Raw genomic sequence first — 9,496 nt, 5'->3', positions numbered from 1 at the left:
AAGCAAAGCAAGCTCCCTGGCTCCCACCTGGTGGTCTTTATTGAATATTTAGAAGTTACACAGCATCAGGTTCCACTTTTAATATTGACTGAGTGTTTACAATGTGCCAGATACTATTCCAAGAGTTTTATGGATGCTAACTCATGTAATCTGCACATGATCCTATAAGATAAACACTATTACCTTCCCCATATCCCAGATGGGACAGTGAGGCAGAGAGGTCATGTCACTTGCCCAAGGTCACTTGTTGGTCAATGGGGAGCTCAGACTGGACACTGGTCCCAGGACTTATGTTCCCAACCACTTATAAATGTATTCTGTGCCCTCCGTGAAATGTTCCATGTCTGCCCATAATAATGCCCTCAAAGGATGAATAACATGGAAAATACTTATGTTAAAATGCTAGATAAAAAGTTAGTATGATAAACTTTTATAAAAGTATTTTATCATTGACTGGGTAAAGTCAAGACAAAACACAGATCCTAAAAAACTATACACTGTAATAAAATAATAAAAAGAGACTGGAAGGAAAATAGCAAAATATTAAGAATAATCAGAGGATGGGATTATAAGTGAATTAAAAATTCTTCCTGTTTGTATTTTTTCATAATGACTAAGCTTTCCCATAATCTCATTCCTCAGTGACAAGTAAGATGTTACTCTTTGAAATATAAACACTACTATATATAAAATAGATAACTAACAAGAACCTACTGTTTAGCCAGGGAATTCTACTCAGTTATCGGCAACTGCTTATATGGGAGAAGAATCTAAAAAGAGAGTGGATATATGTTTATGTGTAACTGGTTCACTTTGCTATACACCTGAAACTAACACAACATTGTGAATCAACTCTACTCCAAGAAAAATTAAAGAAGACAAAAGCTCTCAAAGAACCACAGTAGAGCTAAGTTCTGATACTGCAAAACAAAACAAAACAGTGTTGGTTTTAAAAATTGGCAGATCAGTAATTTGAAATTTAAAAGAACTTTTCTCATGGGTATAAGAGTATTCATAATGATAAGATTATTTTAAAACTAGCATTTTGAACTAACAGTCCCGGGTATTGCTCTAAGAACATTATGTTTCCTTATTGAGTGGGTTAAGAATTGTTTTAGCCCCTTTTTATCAGCTCAGTTCAGTCGCTCAGTCGTGTCCAACTCTTTGCGACCCCATGGACTGCAGCATACCAGGCTTCCCTGTCTATCACCAACTCCCGGAGCTTGCTCAAACTCATGTCCATCGAGTCAGTGATACCATCCAACCATTTCATCCTCTATCGTCCCCTTCTCCTCCTGCCTTCAATCTTTCCCAGCATCAGGGTCTTTTCCAATGATTCAGTTCTTTGCATCAGGTGGCCAAAGTATTGGAGCTTCAGTTTCAGCATCAGTCCTTCCAATGGATATTCAGGACTGATTTCCTTTAGGATTGACTGGTTTGATCTCCTTGCTGTCCAAGGGACTCTCAACAGTCTTCTCTTAGTCCACATAGTTCAAACCTATGTTATTCAGGGCTAACTGTATTTACCCCTTTGTTTTTGAAAGGCCAAGTCTTTAACATTTTCAGCTCTCAGTCCTGCTAGCCACCCTAAGCAAGAGTCTTCTTCAGCACTACAGTTCAGAAGCATCAATTCCTCAGCACTCGGCTTTCTTTATGGTCCAACTCTCACATCCATACATGACTACTGGAAAAACCATAGCTTTGACTAGATGGACCTTTGTTGGCAAAGTAATGTCTCTGGTTTTTAATATGCTGCCTAGGTTTGTAATAGCTTTTCTTTCAAGGAGCAGGTATCTTTTAATTTCATGGCTGCAGTCATCATCTGCAGTGATTTGGGGACCCAAGAAAATAAAGTCTGTCACTGTTTACATTGTTTCTCCATCTATTTCATAGCTGTGCCAAGTGAGAAACTGAAGGAATATCCCCATCAAAAAATTTTTTGTTTCTTCAGTTCAGTTCAGTTCAGTCGCTCAGTCATGTCCGACTCTTTGCGACCCCATGAATCGCAGCACGCCAGGCCTCCCTGTCCATCACCAACTCCCGGAGTTCACTCAGACTCATGTCCATCGAGTCGGTGATGCCATCCAGCCATCTCATCCTCTGTCATCTCCTTCTCCTCCTGCCCCCAATCCTTCCCAGCATCAGACTCTTTTCCAATGATTCAACTCTTTGCATGAGGTGGCCAAAGTACTGGAGTTTCAGCTTTAGCATCATTCCTACCAAAGAACACTCAGGGCTGATCTCCTTTAGAATGGACTGGTTGGATCTCCTTGCAGTCCAAGGGACTCTCAAGAGTCTTCTCCAAAACCACAGTTCAAAAGCATCAATTCTTCAGCCCTCAGCTTTCTTCACAGTCCAACTCTTACATCCATACATGACCACAGGAAAAACCATAGCCTTGACTAGACGGACCTTTGTTGGCAAAGTAACATCTCTGTTTTTCAATACACTATCTAGGTTGGTCATAACTTTTCTTCCAAGGAGCAAGCGTCTTTTAATTTCATGGCTGCAATCACCATCTGCAGTGATTTTGGAGCCCCCAAAAAATAAAGTCTAACACTGTTTCCACTGTTTCCCCATCTATCTGCCATGAAGTGATGGGACCAGATGCCATGATCTTTGTTTTCTGAATGCTGAAATAAAATGATCAATTTTCCTCTTGAAATAAAGTCACTTCCAAGGGAATCCATGCTTATTATAAAACTGTTTGGGATTACCTCTGCAACCAACAATGCAAATTTATTGGCCTGGACTTGTCTTCCACTGTCTCCAAAACACCCTACCATAGAGCCATTGAGCAGATGACCCACAAGCTGCAGAACAATTATACCAAAGAAATTCCCGCACTGTTAAGAAAGTCATAGGACCCACAGCAGATTTTCCAACCTGGGGATCTGGCAAAATCCCTGAGAATCCCCAGGGAATCTGAATTTGGAGGCCAGTGGGATTTGATTACAGAATTTCCACAGGACTGGGAAAATGGACTCTTGGAGGGTACAAACAAAACCTTGTGTGCACCAGGAGCCAGGAGAAAGGAACAGTGTATCCACAAGAGACTGAGCCAGACTTGCCTGTGAGTGTCCAGCAATCTCTGGCAGAGGTGTGGGGCGACCATGGCCTGATGCATTGGTCAGGGTCATTGACCAATGCGGGGTCAGGGGTATTGAATACAACAGTGGGTGCACAAGTCCTTTTGAAGGAGGTCACCATTATCTTCATTTAAGTTAAAGTTGCTCAGTCGTGTCTGACTCTTTGCAACCCCATGGACTATACAGTCCATGGAATTTTCTAGGCCAGAATACTGGAGTGGATAGCCTTTCACTTCTTCAGGGGATCTTCCCAACCCAGCAATCGAACCCAGGTCTCCCACATTGCAGGTGGACTCTTACCAGTTGAGCCACAAGGGAAGCCCAAGAATACTGGAGTAGGTAGCCTATGCCTTCTCCAGGGGATCTTCCCAACCCAGGAATTGAACCAGGGTCTCCTGCATTATAGGTGGATTCTTTACCAATTGAGCTATCAGGGAAGCCCCATTATCTTTACTGGGCTTCCCTTGTGGCTCGGCTGGTAAAGAATCCACCTGCAATGCAGGAGACCTGGGTTTGAGCCCTGGGTTGGGAAGATCCCCTGGAGAAGGGAAAGGCTACCCACTCCAGTATTCTGGCCTGGAGAATTCCATGGACTGTACAGTCCATGGGGTGCAAATGAGTGACTTTCACTTTTATTTCACCATAGTTTAGCCACAGGCCAAACAACATGGAGGGAACACAGCCCCACCCATGAACAGAAAATTGGATTCCACATTTACTGAGCATGGCACCACCCGTCAGAACAAGACCCAGTTTCCCCCAAAGTCAGTCACTCCCATCAGGAAGCCTCTTATCCTTATCCATCAGAGGGCAGATAGAATGAAAACCACAATCACAGAAAACTAACCAAACTGATCACAAGGACCACAGCCTTGTCTAACTCAATGAAACTATGAGCCATGCTGTGTAGGGCCACCCAAGATGGATGGGTCATGGTGGAGAGTTATGATAAAATGTGGTCCCCTGGAGAAGGGAATGGCAAACCACTTCAGTATTGTTGCCTTGAGAACCCCAGGAACAGTATGAAAAAGCAAAAAGATAGGACACTGAAAGATGAACTCCTGATGTCAGTAGGTGCATGATATGTTACTAGAGATCAGTGGAGAAATAACTACATAAAGAATGAAGAGATGGAGCCAGAGCAAAAACAATGCTTAGTTGTGGATGTGACTGGTGATGGAAGTAAAGTCCTATGCTGTAAAGTACAATATTGCATAGGAACCTGGAATGTTAGGTCCATGAATCAAGATAAATTGGAAGTGGTCAAACAGGAGATGGCAAGAGTGAACATCGACATTTTAGAAATCAGTGAACTAAAATGGACTGGAATGGGCTAATTTAATTCAGATGACCATTATATCTACTACTGTGGGCAAGAATCCCTTAGAAGAAATGGAGTAGGCCTCATAGTGAACAAGAGTCCGAAATGCAGTACTTGGGCACAGTCTCAAAAATGACAGATCTCTGTTCATTTTCAAGGTAAACCATTCGATATCACAGTAATCCTAGTCTATGTCCCAAACACTAATGCCAAAGCTGAACAATTCTATGAAGACTTAAAAGACCTTCTAGAACTAACACTGGAGAAGGCAATGGCACCCCACTCCAGTACTCTTGCCTGGAAAATCCCATGGACAGAGGAGCCTGGTAGGCTGCAGTCCATGGGGTCACTAGGAGTCGGACACGACTGAGCGGCTTCACTTTGACTTTTCACTTTCATGCATTGGAAAAGGAAATGGCAACCCACTCCAGTGTTCTTGCCTGGAGAATCCCAGGGACAGGGGAGCCTGGTGGGCTGCCGTCCCTGGGGTTGCACAGATTTGGACACGACTGAAGCGACTTAGCAGCAGCAGCAGCAGAACTAACACCAAATGGCATTTGGTGCTGCTTTGGAAGTAAAGACCTCAAGGGAGCTGAAGGTTGTGGGAGCCATCGGACCTGTGCATCTCCGAATGTGAAAGGACCGTGTGTGTGTCAGAAAACGAGCTTGGTGTCTGCTGCATGAGTCAGTGGAAAATCTGTGGCCTGGACCCCACAACGACGCTCCCATCTACTTTGAAGTAGTCAACCAGCACAACGCCCGGATCCCGCAAGGAGGCCGAGGCTCCATCCAGTTCATCATGCACAACCAGCACTCCAGCACCCAGCAACGCATCGGTGTGACCACCGTTGCCCGCAATCGGGCAGATGTGCAGAGCCAGCTGAAGCACATCGAAGTGGTGTTTGACCAGGAGGCAGCTGCGATGCTGATGGCGCGGCGGGGGGTGTTCCGAGTCGCGTCAGAGGAGGGGCTGGACATGCTCCGGTGGCTGGATCGACAGCTCATCAGGCTGTGTCAGAAGTTTGGACAGTATAACGAAGAAGACCCCATGTCATTTAGGTTATCAGATTCCTTTTCTCTATACCCTCAGTTCATGTTCCATCTTAGAAGGTCTCCATTCCTTCAAGTCTTCAACAACAGCCCTGACGAGTCCTAGTATTATCGGCACCACTTTGCCTGGCAGGATCTCACCCAGTCCCTCATCATGATTCAGCCCATCCTGTGTTCCTACTCCTTCCACGGGCCCCCAGAGCCTGTGCTCCGGGACAGCAGCAGCATTCTTGCTGACAGAATCCCGCTCATGGACACTTTCTTCCAAATTGTCATTTATCTTTGTGAGACCATGGCCCAGTGGCGGAAAGAAATCTACCAGGACGTGCCCGAGTAGGAAAACTTTAGCACCTCCTGCAGGCGCCCCTGGACGATGCACAGGAGATCCTGCAGGCGTGGTTCCGGGTGCCGCGATACATTCATTTGGAGCACAGGGGCAGCCAGGCTTGACTTCTTTTGTCCAAAGCGAATCCGTCTCAGACACACAATAACCTGTATGCTTGGGGACAGGAAATGGGAGCACCCATCCTCACTGATGACGTTAGCCTGCAGGTGTTCATGGACCATCTGAAGAAGCAGGCTGTCTCCACTGCTTGTTGAGCTAAGGATATGGGCAGGAAATGGAAGAAAACACTGTCACTTTGTGCTCACAATTGTTTATAAAGGCTTAACATTCCTTTTACTTTGTCAGTGGATTTTAATAAATAATCAAAGGAAGTCTTTAGATTTTAATTTGTTTGTATTCCTTATCTGTGCCCTTTTCTTACTCCATACAATTATAAGATCATAAAGATTTTGGTATTGGCAGATGTTTATATGCTTCTTGTATCCTAACTTAGAGTCTGTATAAAATCAGAGCTAATGTATTTTGGCAACTTGCTTACATGAAAATCATAATGATCAGAAAGGAAATAAATCTGGATGAAGAAAAAAAAAAAAAGATGTCCTTTTCACCATAGGGGACTGGAATGCAAACGGGAAACCCCTTTTTATAACGATGCTTAAATAACCTGCCTGAGTTTGCAGATCTGGGAACTGGTGCCAGGCAGTGTCCAGCTTAGAGCTGAAGTATTTCTCCCTGTCTTACTTCCTCTCACTGCAGTTTTCATCGTGAATATGCCATATTTTGACGACCTTATCAGCTAACTAAACTTTGATGACTTTAGTGGGGATCTAACTTGCCCTTGGGACATTGTTTGTAGGGTTCCATCGCAGGCTTGCAAGACCTATGTCTTCCCCACCCCTCCCCCTCCATCAGGTTTTTTTATACAAAAAGGATTTTCTCAGGCTGGATGGTCTTTTCTTAGAGTCGACCAGAACCTAGGCCTCACTTCTGGCAACTTCCATCGAAGTCTAGTTCTCCAGCTTCACCCTCAGCATATACCGGGTCCTGCCACCTCACCTTGGGCAGACCACAGATGCGTTCTTTAGGACCACATGTGGAAAGAGAAGCCATTCTGAGACTTCTGCCCTTCCAAAGGGATTATTATTGCTGAGTCAGTGCTCTCTGTGAGTTCTTTTGGTGGATCAAGTTCAGGTAAAGAGAGAAGCCAACCACCCCCACACACCATCTGCATGGGGCCTGCCTAAAATAGCATCACTGAGATAGCAAGCATTCCTAGTCCTGACTATGACATCAAGTGGGCTTCTCTGGTGGCTCAGTAGTAAAGAATCTGCCTGCTAATGCAGGGATGCAAGGTCAATCTCCAGGTTGGGAAGATCCCCTGGAGAAGCAAACAGCAACTCACTCCAGTATTCTTGTCTGGGAAATCCCATGGAGAGAGGAGCCTGGTGGGCTACAGTCTACGGGGCTGCAAAGGGTTGGACACAACTTAGTGACTAAACTGCAGCAACAACATGACATCATCTAAGAATGAAAAAGTCACATTAGATAGTTGGCCTGGGCTTGGAACTTTATTTTGGATCTGTATCTTTATTCCAAAAGGTCCATTTAATTTCCATGTTGGGAATTTTCCCTCCATTTCCTATACCAAAGAGAAGAGAGTACTTCCCTTCGCAGAGGTCTAGAACCCTATTGACTGAGCTTGGGAAATTAGGAACATAGCAGAGCTGCTTGTGAGATTGACAGGCATTGAGTGCATCATTATCTTAGTTAGAGGCCAGCAACTCTCAGGGGATCTTCCTGTGGGTTAATACTCGACATACTTATGGAGGGAGGAATTGGGTCCTTGGGATGTGAGGGGAGGGTAGTCACCTGTGCCCCTTGGGAAAGATGCTATCAGCATCCTGCCCTTGGTTGGCATTGTCTGATGCCAGGTCAGAGCTGAACCTGTATAAAAGGCAGAAGCTCCTGGCAGCACCTCAGTCCACCTGCCTCCAGGGTAATCTGCTCCAGTGCTGAACCAGGTAAAGGACCAGGAGGGACTCTTGGTGCTGGTGCTTTGGGCAGACAGAAGCCCTGGGTGGAGGCTAAAGACAGTCTTGAAGGAAGACAAGGAGAAAAGTAGATTTGGCAGGGAAGTTTCTGCTGGAAAGGGGAGGGAGGATTAGGAGAAGGAAAAGGATTGGCATCTTTCTGAAGCTGCAAAAAGTTCATTTGAAATTATGGAGTTCCTAGGTTGAAACTCTTTGCATGTCTCTTGTAACTCACTTGGGGAGACTGGGTTTTAAAATCTGATCACCATAAAGAAGAAATCTTGTGAAATTATAGTTCAGTTTTAAATGTAAGGAAGTTATTTTGGGTTAGTTAAACTTAAAATTTCTCTATTTTCTTCCAGCTCCATTCAGTTCCTGCCAAGATGTCCTGCCAGCAAAACCAGCAGCAGTGCCAGCCCCCACCCAAGTGTCCCCCCAAATGCCCACCCAAGTGTACTCCTAAGTGTCCTCCCAAGTGCCCAGCCCCGTGTCCCCCTCCAGTGTCTTCCTGCTGTGCCCCCACTCTGGGGGCTGCTGCAGCTCTGGGGATGGAGGCTGCTGCCTGAGCCACCAGAAGCTTCGCAGATCTCTTCGACGCCGACATCAGAGCTCTGGTTGCTGCGGCAGTGGGTGGCCAGCACTCTAGGGACTCTGGATGCTGCTCTGGGGGCTCCAGCTGCTGCTCTGGGGGCTGCTGCTGAACTGGGTCATGAAGACCAACTGAAGAGCAACACTGCAGGATTCAAAGAGCTGATGACCTGCCCAGCCTGAGTCTTCTCTTTTTCAGGCTTGGAAGATTGGAAGAAGAGAACGGAAGGGCTTCTGAAACACTGCCGCCCTTCTTCTTCCTGCCACGTTCTTTCCATGGTGAGGTCTAGAGGTTTAACCTCTGATACTCACTGGCCTGATTTCCCACTAGATATAATTCTTTGGAGGACTCAGTATTGGAATTTGGGTTATCACTATAACCATAAAGCTTTTTATTCGTGGTGTCATTGCCTCCTGATTGTTTCGTTCACCTCTCCCACTCCCCACCCACTGCCTCAAGCCATCTTCCCTCCCCTTCTTCTAAATACAAGTCAACACTTAAAAAATCAGTTTGGGAAACAGATTTTGCACCAAAACTACTTAGACCTCTAGGAAACAATATTTCCTTTTATGATATGAAGGAGGGGACTTTAAGCTTGAAGGAAAGAATCATGTTGGAGACCATTACTCTGACATAAGCTTCCCATGAGAAGGGTTGGGAACATGCTTTTCCAAAAGGAGATGGTGGGACCCAGAAAGGTCACAGTGAGATGACTCTGAGAGGGTTTCCTTCCAGCATTGTTGATTATTAAAACACACACACACACACACACAACTTTATTTCCTAGTCACAGGCAATAAGATCACGGAAACTGGGCTCCAGTGAATAAACGCCTTTACTTTACTGATTATTATAATCCTGGGTGCTTCTGTTAATTGACTAGACAGGAGAGCTGATGGAGGTTAGTTTCTGGGGCATGAGTTTAGGAGGCAGGAATTTCTGAGTCCATTTCCTCTGGCTCCTGAAAGCCAGAGTTTGAGTCTGAGTAGGGAACCAAGAGGGGCTTCTCAGGTGGCTCAGTGGTAAAGAATCCACCTGCCAGTGTAGGAGATGTAGGAGACTTGGGTTCAA

At 45.4% G+C, this 9,496-nt stretch overlaps 1 long non-coding RNA gene and 1 pseudogene across 1 annotated transcript; both read left to right on the top strand.

Moving 5' to 3' along the window:
• Window positions 1–4,960: 4,960 nt before the first annotated feature.
• On the top strand, window positions 4,961–6,354 carry LOC102395050 (annotated as a pseudogene).
• Window positions 6,355–7,763: 1,409 nt separating this feature from the next.
• Window positions 7,764–8,828, top strand: LOC123334233. The gene is made up of 2 exons (XR_006641246.1): window positions 7,764–7,827; window positions 8,199–8,828. It is a non-coding gene; the product is annotated as an uncharacterized LOC123334233 (long non-coding RNA).
• Window positions 8,829–9,496: the final 668 nt, after the last annotated feature.

The sequence above is a fragment of the Bubalus bubalis genome, chromosome 6 (assembly GCF_019923935.1).
Source record: "Bubalus bubalis isolate 160015118507 breed Murrah chromosome 6, NDDB_SH_1, whole genome shotgun sequence".
In the NCBI taxonomy this organism is placed as follows: Eukaryota; Metazoa; Chordata; class Mammalia; order Artiodactyla; family Bovidae; genus Bubalus; species Bubalus bubalis.
This window is presented reverse-complemented; position numbering and strand designations above follow the sequence as displayed.